We start from the raw sequence: 15295 nt of genomic DNA, 5'->3' as shown, positions 1-15295 counted from the left end.
TGCCTCAAGTAAGTATTCTCATTGCCCAACTTATTTATTACATTGTGCATCTCACTCATTTGCATTTGACATTGATTAAACTCTTTGGGCCTCATTACGAGGTGGGCGGTAAGGGATTACCAGCACCGGTAAGGGCACTGGTGCTGGTAATCCCTTACTGCACTACTACGAGTTCCCTTTGCGGGTCCTTCCTTAACGCCTGGTTTTTGCAGGCGTTAAGGACGGGACCTGCAAAGGGACATCGGGGTCAATAACGGTACCGCAATTTGCGGTACCGTTGTTGCCGCCTTCCCATTGAGCCCTATGGGCGCTCAAATGGGAATGGGGAATGGCCCTGGTGAATGGGGAATTACTGGTTCCTCCAACCTCGGAATGGACCGGTAATTGCTCCATTCACCAGACCAGAGTTGGAACGAGTTTGGAGGCAGCCATGCCGCAAATAGCGGCATGGCTACCTCCAACCTCCTAATGAGGCCCTTTGTCCCTTTTCTGGAACATTTTAGCTATTTCTTGTTCAATAGCTTGGAGCTCACCTTCTTTCTCCATATTGTCTTTCTGGAGAGTTTGCATCTCTAAGATATCCTCCTCTTTGTCTTGTCTGATGTCACTTACCAACCCTTTCAGGTGTTTTAGTTCTTGCTCACTGTCTTCAAAATGCTTCCTTCTCTGATATAGTTGGGTTTCGAATTTGTTGCATTTCTTTTTGACATAACTCGAGTTCTGATCTTAACTTTTTCTCCTGCTCATTAGCTCCATCCAATTCGATTTTTAATCTATTCATTGACTCAGCATCATTTTCCTGCATTCGTAGAGATCTATTAAAAATTAATCAGATCTTGGCACAGAGCCCTATAGAGCAGTCTCTCTCTAAGAATTTTTGTCAGTAGCTCTAAATAATCTCAGAAGACACACCTGCATTATACAGCCCTCTTCAAAAATGCTGTCCAGTGGTTCTTTCTGCACTTCTCCAAAAATGCGGTCATGCCACTGTGTGGCATTGTCTGATGACCACACCCCATGCGCATATAATTTTGCCTCTAGATATTTCACCAGTTCCGGAAAGGTAGCCTCAATTTGGGACATATTGGAATTCAATTTACAGCGTTACACTAAATTCACAAAATGAGTTCCCTTTAATGCACGGATGGCAGTGTGGAACACACTTGCCACGCCCAGTACCTGCTTTACAGTCTGTTCCCGGCCAACGCACCACAAATACTTGTTTTTATAATTCTGTTAAGCACCATGTGATTTACAATAAAAACATAATCCAATCAACAATAATACATTCCCCAAATCTTACCCACATTAGTGCTGCTGCATTAACCTAAGAGAGAGAGAAAAAAAACAGGCATTGCAATACAATAAGAACATTCGTTAACTGTAAGAGATTTTGTCCCTCCGTCATTTAAGACATGCCAAAAGAAAACATAACATTCTGTTTTAAAAATAGACTCCTGTGCTGACTGATAATGAATCACATTCAACCCACACTCTCCTCAGTTTAAACTTCACTTACAATTATTTATGGGGCTTCTGCGTTTCGTCTGGACAATCTCTTTTTGCCATGGCTTATCTGTGTGAGAGTATTACAAACCCCCACTGTCCCCGGGATCAGCCTTGAGATCCCGGCAACTTCAATGCCAGGGCGTCGCTTCTCTCTGCACTCCTTTCTGCAGATTACAACGCCAGACGAGCAAAACCCAGCTCCCAGCAGTGGCACAGGCAAGAACAGAATGCCCATGCCCGTCAGTTCAACTCCCTTTATTCTAGCTGGCTGTCAATCAAGAGTAGCCCTGCCTTTCTCTCGACGTACTTGACACCTCCTAAGCTTCTGAGTCCACTGTCCAATCACTTTAGGAGGGCCTTCATGTATCTATTTATTTCCTGCATGAACAAAAGAAACTTCATAATTTGCACAAAAGACAGTTCACCCATCCATGTGTTTTTTTTTTATGCAGAGCAGAATCACAGAATTTCTATCCGTGTTTATTGAAATTGCATTGTAATGTTAATCAGTAGAGCTATTTAGTTATTGGGTATAATTAATAGGGAAATTAATCAGTTAATACGGGTTATTTTCAATGCAATTCACACAGATTGGAATTCTTATGATTTGTATGTGTATAATACACATTGAACCCACTGTTTTTTCTGTAAACACTCTGCTTTGTCACTGCAGGCCTTATGTGGCATTTCACCTGCCCATCTCCTTTCTGCATTCAGACTAATCCCATTAACATGCAGATCTGTATCCCTAACTTGCTAAAGGTTTTGCACCCATTTTACTGGCTGCATCTGCACACGTTTTGTTGTGGCTGCTTTTAAGACACTGCCATTTTAAAACACTGCTATTCAGCACTTACACCAATTTTGTTGCTTCCATTGAAAACACTGTCATCTGCATTTGTATGAATCAATGCCATGAATCAATGCAAATATCCCTACAGTACGCTGCGCACATTTCGTTATGCAATGAGGCCCTGCACAGGGTGGTGGAAGGCTCCTGCGCCTTTCCTCGCACACTGCCGCATGATGAGGCCCTGCATGGGCTTTGCAAGGCTCCTGCGCAGTTGCTCATGCACCTCTGCACCCCGCAATACTATGAGGCTCTGCACGGCTGTTGCAAGGGTCCTGCGCCTCTCAACGTGTATCACCCACCAACATTCTCATATTATTAACCTGCCGGCCTCATTTCATAAGTCACCGAGTATGCAATTGTGTGCATGGTCTCTCACACCCCTGGGCTCTGCACCAATCATTGAGGAAAGTTTGATGCCAAGCCACCCTCCAACTCACAAGTTGCTGACGCCAGTTCTCCGAACCTTATGGATTTCTACCTAGAGCTAACCAACGCTCTGCTCACAAACCTGATGCTCAACCATAATAATCAATCTCTATCGCATTCACCTCTACCTGGTCTCAAAGCCTGCCGCAGGTCTAGCACATCTGTCCCACTGCCTTACCCAACTATGGCCATACCACCAACTACCTCAGACAGGACAACGTTAGTACCCTGAACAGATATGTTGGATGCATTACATTACCTGCCACAATGTCTAGAGGATCTCAAGATCCCAAAACTGCAGACCCATTATGAGCCCTCTCTTTCCCCAATCAGAACTCTCCCCTCTCCTGCCCACACGCAGGTCAAATGCTGAAACCTGCCATAGAAACCTATGCTCATGCCACTTAAGGGAGCCCTTGTAAACACAGGATTCATCACGGCCCACCCCTTAGATATTGCTGACCTAATTCTATTCAACAATCTCGATCTACTAGCCATATCTGAAAAATGGCTTCACGCTGCCTCGGGTCCATCATTATTCTTGGCATTACCTCTAATTACACTATTTCTCCCAAAAACAGAGTCAATTCTAGAGGAGGTAGGGTTGCACTCATTGCCAGAGACTCACTTCCTCTTAGAGAAACTAGTAACCTGACCACATCTTCTGGAAAACTCCTATCCACTAAACGTAACACCATTATGGCAAACATTAACGTTGTTTACCGCGCTGCTGGCCCTCTCCTGTCCTTCGAACATGACATCCTGCACCTTCTCTCCCTCTCCAAACTAACCTCTAAAACCATCATACTAGGTGATTTGAATCTAGCCTTCAATGAAGAGGCAGACATAAATATCCTCTCCCTAGAAGCACTTTGATGCACACAATGTATCTTTAGCCCCACACACACACTAAAGGTCGAACATTGGATTGGCTGGTTGACCTTAACTGCAACATTATCATCACCTCTAATCTTCCCTGCCCATGGACTGATCATAACATCATTTTATTCAGTATTCCAGGATCTACCTGCCTTCCAACGGTGGCTGCTCCCCTGCCCCCCCTAGCTACTTGGAGTACCTGCAATATTACTAAATCTAGTATTCGACCTTTGTTGGACAAGATCCTGATCTCACAGCCATTGACTATGGACCCTGCCACCCTGGTCAACTTGTACAACCTAACTCTCATTCAGGCATTCAATACGGTTGCACCCCTCACACTGAAAAAGTGTGTGACAAGGCACTTCCCTTGGCACACCCTCTACCCTGGAGGCTCGCACTTACACCTAACGCAGCACCAGGCTGTTTAGCACTCCCATACCATGCACTTCATGTGTGGCTCACCCATGAGTTCGAACACCACAGCACCTACCCCCTCTGCCCTCTTCCTTGCTGTACCTGCACCTTCTGAATACTCACAAAGCATAGTAGGTTCATCCTTTTTTCCTTTTCCCTCTACTGCTTTTAATTCTGTGTTTTTAATGTGTCTCCCTTTTCCCTGTGGGCGCTTTGAAGCAGTATTTTACTTGCTGTATAAGCGCCTAACAAGCGAACAATACATAAATAAATAAATAAATAAATAAATCAGCCTCCCATCTCAATACTTGGTTAGCTGCGGACCTCAAAGCGCTCTGCCTACTCAAACGTGAAGCGGAAACTAAATGGAAGAAGAACCCCACTGAGCTCAACAAAGCTTGCTTCACATCTGCAGCAAGTGACTACAAAAAAGCTATGTAAAAGTAAAAGGCTCTACTTACAGCACTAGAATTGCGAATGAAAACTCCAGTGCCTAAGAGCTCTTTGCCATACCTCCTATTAATCTCCTGTACCACAACCCACTAGAGGCTCTCAGGATAGCTCCTGGTGCGGCAATATTCAAAATGATCTAATACACAAAATTGATATGCTCCAAAAACAAATCCTCCTAAAAAGAAAGTCCTTGAGCAGTGCCACCCCGAGCCCTCCTCTACTGAATCCCCAACGATTACCCACAATTTACCTTTATTTCATTTCAAAGCGGTCTCAGAAGCCAAAGTCATCCAGATCATCAAAGACCTTAAACCCTCCCGCTGTCAAGGGGGCATTTTCCCAGCGGCTTTCATTAAAGATTGCACAGAATACCTTCCACCATTCATTGCCACACTGATCAACACCTCCTTCACCTCTAGCACCGTGCCAACGAGCCTTAAAGATGCCTGGATTCTGCCACTTCTGAAAAAACCCACACTTGACCCGGCCATCGCCACAAACTACTGCCCCATCACCACTGAACCTTTCCTTCTTAAAATATTGGACTTAGTGGCCTACCTACAAATCCAGCACTTTCTGGAATCTCACAGCCTTCTTGGTCTATGCCAATCTGGCTTTCATCCAGGCCATGGCACAGAATAAGCGTTGTTGGACTTTAATAATCAACTGGATAAGATAAAGAATATCTGTGAGTCAGTCCTCCTCCTTCTACTAGACTTATCGGCAGCCTGTGACTTTGTAGACCATCAAATGTTGTGCCAACACCTCGCTTCAACAGCGCACTTCTCTCCCAAATCGGTCTCCTGGGTTGCCTCCTTCCTATTCGATAGATCTATGCCAGTGTTCTTACCAAACGCTGTGGCCCCGCTGACCCCTGTCACATGCGGCATCCCGTAAGGGTCTTGTCTCCCCACCCTCTACAACCCCTATTTGACCTACTAGATGACCGAGGAATCTCCTACACCAACTATGCTGATCTGATAACACTCTGATCCTTCTCCCTCTTTCTGGTAACTACCATACAGACTTTACTAACCTACAATCAGTCTCCCACACCTCCAGATGTGGATGACATCACAACTTCTCTGCCTGAATGGTGAAACGACAGATATTCTCCTGGTGGGTTCCCAAACTGCACTCAACAAACTTGACCTACCTTACAGATCTTTCACCTTTGATGGCATCATTATCCCCATCCCCGGCAACCCCCCAGCGTATACCTAGATGCTACACTGTCCTTATCAAGGCAGGTCAATGCGATCGCCTCTTCTGCAGCCTACACCACCAAGTTAATTAACACATACAGACCCTTCCTAACTACTGAGAGCTGCCTCACTATTGCAATGGATTATTTGCAGGAACTTCGGTGAGCAATATCAAGAAACTCCAAATCATCCAAAATAACTCCCTTAGAGCTGCACTAAACATACCAAAGTGGGAGCACATCTCAGCAGCAAGAAGTGCTCACTGGTTACCCGTTTGTGAGCATATTATCTTTAAGACCCTAGCCATCATGCACAAATGTATCCATATTTCCGCCCCAAGATATCTCTTGCAATAATTCTCCAAAGCTCATGCTTGCAGGCCCACCCGCTCCCACTACTCCCACAAATTTACCATCCCAAGATTCAGGAGAAAATAATTGGGAGGGGTCAGCTTCCCGGTCATCGCTGCCAAGAATTGGAACTCTTTATCTTTGTCATTGACATCTGAACAATCCTATGGACCTTCAGAAAACACCTTAAGAGTTTACTCTTCTCCCTGAAAGTCACCGGTTGAATGAACTTTTCACATCCATATACTTGCAATTGGATACCACTGTCTGTAGCCACTGCCTTGATGCCTATGGGTTTAGTGCGCTTTATAAATGCATAAATAAATAAATGAATGTCAAGAGTTGGCCCAGCTCACAGCGAAGGCGAACATGATTTCTAGTGAAGGCCTGGTCAAAGAATTCTACTGCCAGAAAGTGGCAAAGGTAGGGTAGGAGAAGGGCCAGAAGAAGAAATAGCTGACAGAGCGACAGAAAAATAAGTGGATGGGTCGTTATACTATTCATAAAATGACAGGTGAGATAATCTACTTGATAAACTCTGGAATCCCAAAGGACCACCAGTTGATGTTCCACATTAAAAGGCTCATGGCTTATTTCTATCCGGGAGATGTTGAATTCCTGCTTTTTGTATCTGAATTCGAGGAGTAAAAAAGTGAGACTCTCAAAGTCCTCCACCAAGGCAGTCAAAATGAAAGCTCTGTGAAGCGAGCAATACTCTCCATGTGACAGACCTCCGACAATAAGAGGACTGCCTTGCTATGACAGTTTCAAAATTCGTCTCCCCTGCCCCAGGCCTCGTGCCATCATGCAAGAGGGACACTAACACTGGAGAAGGTATGCCACTCAGCAAATGTTCTAAATAGGGATGTCTGAACAATCGCAGTCCCCTCAGTCAAACACTGTTATGGCGGTTCTGAAGTCAGGACCACTGACCAATTATTTTTATGGAAAGCCTTTGTGTCAATGCTGTCATGACGTTTTCTTTATTGTGATACAAGTTACCTTCATTCATGGACTGCAAACAGGTGCTGCTTGTTGCCAGTTGTGTCAAGCATTTTGAAAGTCTGCTGCTGCCTGGTGATATACGGGGCATACGTTTACACTTGACCTTTGGAAACACACACGAAACGTTTTAAACTGCAGTTGCCCCTAATGAGGGTGGATAGTGACCTGATTGGGCCCCACATATGAGCTTATGATAAAGTAAAAATCTTATGCAGTGATGGTCATTTGAAGCTTACATTCGCCACTCTTTAACAACAGTCAAGTCCTGAGGAAGACAGGCATCAGCGCTATTGTAGCTATGGATGCCGGTTTGTCGAAACTTGGAGAAGATAAGGTCTACATAAAGTGGAAAACAAATAAGAAATCAGGACCTCCTCTAGTTGACACACGACTGTGTTGAATGTTCTTATGTTGAATATTTGTCGACACTACAATTACATATTTTTTATTCATTTGACATAGAACTGTAGGTTTTTTAGATACTTCTAGCACTCTATTGCGCGCATGAGATGGGGAGGAGTTTATGTAGCACTCATGTTAGTTACTCCTCGTTCAGTGGAGATTGAATTGCCTTTTTTGCACATTACAATGTGTTGCTTCTTTATGCGATGTGTGTATATATATATATATTCAGTGAAAAAACTTTGTTAAAGGGACGTTATGGTTAAGTTGCGCTACTAAAAACCTATGAAATTCAGTAAAAAATTTTTTTAAAGGGACGTTATGGTTAAGTTGCGCTACTAAAAACCTATGAAATTCAGTGAAAAAACTTTGTTAAAGGGACGTTATGGTTCAAAGTAAAACCGAAAAACCCCTGAAATTCGGCAGTTATGGTAACATAAGCAACCATAACTCGCGCCACCGTGCACTGCTAACACTAACACCCAGGACATCAAAGATGACATCACAAATGTCATTGATGACATCACTGATGACATCACATGTGCATTTACTTTTCATAAAAACTCTGTACAAGGGATTCTTATAATGCTGATCAAAAACTGTCAAGGATCATTGGGATAAATATCATGAGTTTATTAGTGCATTAAGCAATGCATTGATATAAATAGCATTCTATTATGAAGTTCTATCCAGTATACTAAGCTACTCATGCAGAAACATAGGCAGTGTGTGCAGCATACATGATGAAGGTGCCATATTCATAATCTTGCCATGTTGAATACTGAAATGATAACTGCTTTCTTATTACAGTTTTGCGTACTGTGAAACATGTAATAAGTAGATAATAAAACCCACTTAATACATAATTATTACAGGCAAAAAACAAAGAGACAACAACACATACAAATATGAGTATATACAGGGACAGTGAAGTAAACAAAAAAGCAGAAGTAGTAGCAGAAAGAGTTCATAACCTAACTGATTGTCTTTATGCAGAGAAACTATTGCTCTGTTTCAAAGCTGCTACTTCCATATGTATGTGTATCACATGATGTGACTGCACCCAAAGGAAAGGAGAGTGAGTATAATGTATACAAATATGAGCATAAACAGGGAAGGTAGAGTAATAAAAATAAAACTATGAGAAAGTGCTGATAACCCTAATGATTATCTTCATGCACAGAAAGGATTGCTCTCTTTCAAGCCTGTGTCTTCCGCTATGTATATGTTTCATATGATGTGACTTGACCCTAAGTCTACAAATATAGTACCTTTTCAATTTTTACTTCCTGACTGTTACTGAAGAAAGCTGTGGCTTCGATATGTCAGTAAAGGATAAAAAGGGAGAGCCAGCCATGTGATGTCATCAGTGATGTCATCAATGACATTTGTGATGTCAGCTTTGATGTCCTGGGTGTTAGTGTTAGCAGTGTACGGTGGCGCGAGTTATGGTTGCTTATGTTACCATAACTGCCGAATTTCAGGGGTTTTTCGGTTTTACTTTGAACCATAACGTCCCTTTATCAAAGTTTTTTCACTGAATTTCATAGGTTTTTAGTAGCGCAACTTAACCATAACGTCCCTTTAACAAAGCTTTTTTACTGAATTTCATAGGTTTTTAGTAGCGCAACTTAACCATAACGTCCCTTTAACAAAGTTTTTTCACTGAATTTCATAGGTTTTTAGTAGCACAACTTAACCATAATATCCCTGACTTCATATACATGTAACATAGAACATACTAACCCCCTCGTAGTGATTTTCATGTCCGCAGACTACCGCCATGTCCGCGGACATATCGAAAATCGGAGCGTGGTGAATGTAAATTTAAATTGTGTGCCCCATTTCCCCTTTGAAGTTGGCTCTGAAAAGAGCCGTTTTTTGGGTTTTTTTTACAGATGCTTGACAGACACCTGTTATTTTTTATTTGTTTTCTTGGTTTTTTTCTTACTTTACTCCTAAAATCTTCACATAACCTTCTCCAAAGCAACCCTTACATTCCAAAATAGAAAGGCATTTCCCGTCTTTAAAATTAACAGCATTACTGGCATCAATATTCTCATTATTACAGAAGAACATACCAGCTCTAAGCATGAAGGCACACATGCCTCGGTTGATGACACACCTAGCAATGTTTTGCTGAGGACAAAAAACTGAACTATTGTCCCATATTGCCCTAGGTAGTAATCCAGAAAAAATTACTTTCGCATTTGGAAGGATCTTCATTACGGCTTGAACCAAGCGTTCCAAATCAGCCAACAAAGTAGGGGCACTGACGTTGCCCAAATGGAAAGCACCATAGTGCAAAACTACCACATGCTGACTGTTCATCGTGGCACAGCGAGTAGCCTGTCAAGTGGCACAGCGAGTACAACGCTCGCTTTGACATCCATGCACAGCTTGCTAACGCAAGTTCGAATCCCGGCAAGGCCAAACTCAGCCTTTCATCCTTCCGTGGTCGATAAATGAGCACCACACACCGTGGTTAATAATAAGCACCGCTTAGATACCTCACGGTTCTTAGCGCTATATGAATGGGAAAAAATTATTTTATTATTAACATACTCCGTTGCACTATCTTCGATAGCAAATAGTTTCACGCCCTAATAAATAAAATGATGATTTTTAATGAAGATCGGCTGGTGAGACTAATTTATGTTTTTTAAAACAGGTATGTGGCCCCATTTTGCCTATGTCACGATTTACAGACTCCAGCGGATGGGGTCTTCAACTGCCAGGTGCAGGTCCAAATATGCAACTTCATGACCCTCACCATTTTATGGGACAATCGCCAAGAACCAATATGCCCTTACGCAGTACTAGCGGCTACAAACAACATACCAACCAATAGGGTAGTCTAATGGCTCGTTGTTAGAGCAACCTTCCGATGATCAGAGCGACCATTTACTGCTTTTATCATAAACCAACAGCCTATCTACCGCAAAGGAACAACGCGTGGCTCAAAATAAACTTTTGCTGATCGACAGCAGAGACAATAGCAAATCGCTGAATATTCACTAAACATTTCATGTGAAATAAATGTACTTTACCAAATGTACAATCCTGCTGTTTACTTTTAAACCACAGTTTCATATTCCGAATTGTGGCGCACTGAGTTGTAAGCTGATCTAACACCCTCTGTACCGCAAAGGAACATTGCGTGCCTCAACATGAACTTTTGCGGATCGACAACAAAGACAAATGCAAATTGCTGAATATTCTCTAAACATTTGATGTCAAATAAATGTACTTTACAAAATTTACAATCTTGCTGTTTGCTTTTAAATCACTGTTTCATATTCCGAATTGTGGCGCGCTGTGTTATGACATAATATGTGTTGTCTTCCGGGTTCTGTGTAAAGTCACTTAGGACTGCAGAGGACTGGGCGCGTTTGATGACGCACCCTGTAACGTCACGGAGAGAGGCGGGGAATATGAATGCTTTGATAATATCAGGCTTAGGGGCGGGAGATATGATTTAGTGTTGCAAAAGCAAGTCAGCCAGGTCAATAGCGCCAGTCATAGGATTATCACATAATGTCAGCGCACACCAGCCGGATTTATCATTTCTTTAGTGGACAAAAAGTCGGTTGACGCCCATAGGAAATTGTACTATTAGCGGACAAAAGGAGCGGTCTTAAAACACTTTCACCCTGACAACGAACAATACAAACAACGTGCTCAGAACACCCCCATTTTGTGTAATTGCAACCATTTCGGGACACCGCGAGTGTTCTTAGAACACATTCAACTAGACAGATTACAATACGGACAGCGTCCTGAGGACACCCCCAGTTTGTGTATTTACGAACAATTAAGTACACCGCGAGTGTTCATAGCTCATTTTTACCTTCCTTGCGAACAAAAATGACACATACTCCGTCCTCTAAACACCCCACCATTTAGTTTATTTACAAAATGTCAGAACAGCCGTGTTCTCCGCGGACAAATCGAACGCAACAAAAACGTCTAGCACATAAAAAAACAAAACATTGAACCTATCTCATACTCCCCCCACCCTCCCCAAACACTCTTACACACGGCACTAAATACAATTTTTTAGCCACGTTTCACCGCGCTGTACGCGGTCGACGGCAAATACAAGATGGCGGGCGCCACAGAAAATCTGACGTGCTCCACGCCCCTCGCCGTCCAATCAGTGAACACGTCGCATGTCCGCAGACATGACGCAAGGCCATGGGCCAATCGAGGTGCTGTCCGCAGAGCGAACAGGGAAGTCCGTCCGTGAAGCGAACACAGATATCACTAATTTTTTTGCCTTACGTTTTGGTCATTTTATAAAAAACTACTAGACGGATTTACACCAAATTTGCAAAAGCACGCTTTCGGGACCAAGCCCCCGCTCCTGCCGCAAATTTGGTGTAAATCCTTCCAGCGGTTTGGCCTGTGGCCGTGCGCAAAGTTTTTTTCCCTATTATGTCTATGGGGAAAAAAAAAGTTTTGGGACCCCCCCCTATAACTTTGCCCTCCCTGGACGAATCCTCACCAAACTTGGCAAAAAAATTCAGAGTGACCCAAATACTTTTTTTGCAAAGTATGGTGAGGATTCGTCCAGGGAGAGCGAAGTTATAAGCCGCCCAAAAAGTGCTCTTCCTATGGAAACACCAACTTAACCATAAATACATGGCCACGGTTATATATATATATATATATATATATATATATATATATATATATATATATATATATATATATATATATATATATGCACGGTGGGCTGACTGACAGCTGACAGTCCAAAAATAGCAGCAGCACTCAGGCAATGACAGATGACAGCAAGGCAAATCCCAGATGCGAAAATCCGCGGCAAAACAGTCCTTTATTTTTCATATATCCATGGACAGGAGGGCAGCAGAAAATGCAAAGCAAATGACAACGCGTTTCACCCTTGCGGGCTTCGTCACACTTTTTATGTATGTTTGTCTTTCATGTTTAACCAAGTGAGAATACTGGTTTTTAAGATAATTATGATGTTGTTATGATAATAAAATATGTGAATTGTGCAGAACTTTGTGCCATAGTTTTGTATATCTAAAGCCCTTTTTGTGAATTGATGTTGTTCCCGTGAGCCACCACGCTCGTAGTTTTCTTTAATGCTGTCATGAAGACAGCTGCACACACCTTACCACTGTCTGACAAAATGGTGGACAAGTTGGAAGCAGCTTAAATATCTTTCATCTAGCCTTGGGTTATTGGCAGATGTACTTGCAAGGCCAAGGAAAAGACAGCATTTTCTAAACGTCAAGGCAAGTGTAAGTTCAGAGTCTTGCTGTTTGGGTTGAAGAATGAAACGGTCACTTTTAAGAGATAGGTTAAGCATGACCTCGCCGAGCTGGAGATCTTTTTCGTTTCTTACCTTGATGGTACAGCCACCTTCACTGGTAGCTAGAAAGTGCATCTAAACCATGCCAGGAAGATGTTTCAGGCCACTCAGAGAGCAATCCCAACTATAAAGGCATCTTAATTGCAGCATGTTCAGAGCTCTGTGTTATACCTAACAAGTACATGCTGCCCAGAGCAAAGTATTTGCAGTACTACCTCTATAATTTGGGGAACACAAAAATTGACCTCAAGCGCTGGCCAAAGTATATGTTGAGATATCGTTAACCACTGTAAATTGAGACACCTCTCAATCTGCTTCAGAACCTGTTGAGCATCTATGGTGTTGGTTGGGCCAAACTCATCGATTTAAAGATTGATAATGCCTAATCACTTTGTTGATCTTTAATCTGATTTTATCATCTTTTTTAATGGATTTACATTTCGGCTTCTCCACGTGCAGCAACCAACATGTGTCTTGTAACGTGATTGGCTTTGACAAAAGCATGGTCTACTCTTTTTTTTGTTTGTAGCCTCTATTTTCAAATGTTAGTGATGCTTAATGACATGACAATAAAATCAGATGTTTAACTACATTGGAAAACATTATTAGTGGACAAAGATATCAGGCGATCCCTGTCAGACACAACACTCAAGACAAATCGAAGGACTCGAACTATTAACAACAAAATCAATCCACGTTTTTTAAAATCACGGAAACAACCACCTATAATCAACAGGATGCCACTCTCAGTGCCTTTTCCAAAAGTGGGAAACTGCATATGTGTTCCCAGGGATAAGCAAGTCTCTTTCCACCCAACCAACGCTAGTAGTGGTCATTATTGATAGTTAACTCCATTTGGTCAGTTATTTGTTATTGCATACTACTACGAGTAGTCGATATGCGTGAATATGCTTGTAAACCCACAGTGATTCTGGATTTTTTTTTCGGTCTCTTACTTTCAGTGGTGGCCCTTTATCCCTACAACTGGTAGAAGGAGGACGGGATTTCCTTCTCAGAGGGCACGGTTATCTACATAACGGGCAAGGCTAGTGATGGCTGGTACCAAGGAGCGAGCAATGGACTCACTGGGTATTTTCCAGGCAACTACAAGCAACCCATCTGCTGACATTCATTCCCTCCATGGTCACTCTGCCAAGAACTATGTGCCTCCACTCAACACTCCTACAAGGGGCCTCTCGCTTCTAATGGTTTCTTTTGTATCTTTGGGATTATCTGGTGAGAACCTCTAGTTTGCTGGTCCCTCTAGAGAGAGCGCACCTTGAACGGACCCTCCTCATCTAGGGGAACGGCCTGCTGGGTAACTATCATCTCGAAGGGACGTGCCCACTGAGAACCTCTCACTTCTACGCGACTTACTGGCTGAATAAACTATAGTTGCCCCATCCTGAAAGTCTTACCTCTTCGAGTCCAAAATACAGGGACTTGTTGACTGCTGTTGGGCCTGTAAACATCCATGGCACCATAATACTGACCACCTCAATGGCATCAAACTACAAAAGACATTTAAGCTTGGTTGGAGCCCCTCACACACAGTCACCCTCCTATTAGGGACCTCTACCGTCTATGTGGCTCTCTTGCAGAGAAATTCCACCCCCACTGACTGACCAAAGATGTCCAACACAGCGAGAGGCCTGTTAGCACTGCTATTGAACACAGACTGTCTAGAAGAAAATGATTTTAGTTGCTGTCTAATGTTTGCAGAATTTACGGTCTGAAGTTTGAGAGTTCCAGATTGTAGCAACAAGAGACCACACCACCCCACCCTAAGAAGGTTGTTCATACGGTGGGTAAATGGCTGGAGAGGTCAGCTGAAGGAAAGGTGTTAGCACATGATAATTCACAGAGCATAGTATATTTGGTCTGTTCTAAAGAAAGATGCTAGTAGCCAGCTGGTATTGTAGGGTCAGACACGCTATTCCAACGATGAGCTCGCATTGCCTCCCCGCTCCAAAATAAAGACTCCCAGTGTTTCATCCATTCAATTGAGGCTATTTTCCTGAACCGATTTCCAAATGGACACTAGGCATGCTTACAATGGCACAAACAGGTCAGGAGTATTGTTAGCATAGTACTGTGCAGACATTGGGAGTCCCTCGAAGATGTGAAAGCGTGGTACCAGGGCCCTCGTGAGGGACCACATGCAAGAGAGGATCTTCCAGTATTAAAGTGTGGCAAGAAAAATTCACCCCTCATGAGTGGTGATGACAGGGTTGTTGTCCTTGGGCTCCAGGGGCACAGAGGCATCCTGCATAACCGGTACAGCTGTGTGTGTCAGTGTGTGTCCTTTGACTATCATTCTAACCATCTCATCCCAGAAGCCAAGATGGACAACCCTTGTGCCACGCCTTGACCAGAGAGTGGCTATCAAGAAAGCCCTGCCACTGCTCGGCAACTATGTTTTAGACGTCTAGAGATTTACATGGAAATTTGT

At 43.0% G+C, this 15295-nt stretch overlaps 1 protein-coding gene across 4 annotated transcripts in view; it reads left to right on the top strand.

Annotated features, from left to right (window-relative positions):
• Nucleotides 1-15295, top strand: part of ABI3 (ABI family member 3) — a 331848-nt gene that overhangs the window by 303324 nt on the left and 13229 nt on the right. The window contains exon 8 of one of the 4 annotated variants that reach the window (XM_069634395.1): nt 13806-14846. The exons of the other annotated variants lie outside the window; for them this stretch is intronic. The gene's annotated coding sequence lies outside the window, so the exon portion shown is untranslated. Of the gene's footprint in view, nt 1-13805; nt 14847-15295 lie in introns of those variants that run through there. 4 annotated transcript variants of the gene reach the window in all.

The sequence above is a fragment of the Ambystoma mexicanum genome, chromosome 13 (assembly GCF_040938575.1).
Source record: "Ambystoma mexicanum isolate Mex_15411 chromosome 13, UKY_AmexF1_1, whole genome shotgun sequence".
Classification (NCBI taxonomy): Eukaryota; Metazoa; Chordata; class Amphibia; order Caudata; family Ambystomatidae; genus Ambystoma; species Ambystoma mexicanum.
This window is presented reverse-complemented; position numbering and strand designations above follow the sequence as displayed.